This window comes from Podarcis pityusensis (genome assembly GCF_964106645.2).
Source record: "Podarcis pityusensis genome assembly, chromosome: 6".
Taxonomy (NCBI): domain Eukaryota; kingdom Metazoa; phylum Chordata; class Lepidosauria; order Squamata; family Lacertidae; genus Podarcis; species Podarcis pityusensis.
In genome coordinates this window covers 4,074,553-4,074,996 of record NC_138030.1, presented here as the reverse complement: position 1 = coordinate 4,074,996, position 444 = coordinate 4,074,553, and positions in this window count along the sequence as shown.

The window sequence follows — 444 nt, the reverse complement described above, 5'->3', positions numbered from 1 at the left end:
AATCCGCCCAGGGCAAAGAGGGAGCAGGAGGCGGAAGTGGGGAGAGGCCGTCTGTCTTTTAATGTTCAGCTTGTCTGAACGCATCAGCTGGAGAACGAGGCGGGCGCGCCCGGCCGATCAGCTGGCGGGGACCTCCCCCCACTCCCCATCCCGGGAAACCTCCTCCAAAGTCCAGCCTCTTTGACCCCAGTGGGGCGCGCATCCCCGCAGGGCGCAGGGAGCTTTCCAGGGGAGCTGAGCCCAGGTGAGCTTGGCTACGCCAAGTGGGGCCGCCCCTTGCGCACTGTCTCGTGGGAACGGGGCGGCCAGTTGGTTCCCCCATGCGCGGATTTCTTGCTGCTCCCAGGCGGGAGAGAGAGAGAGAGAGAGAGAAAAAGAGAGAGAGAGAGAACAGGAAGGGAAATTCCCCAGGTGAGTGTAAACAGGAAGTTGTGCAATGAGGTT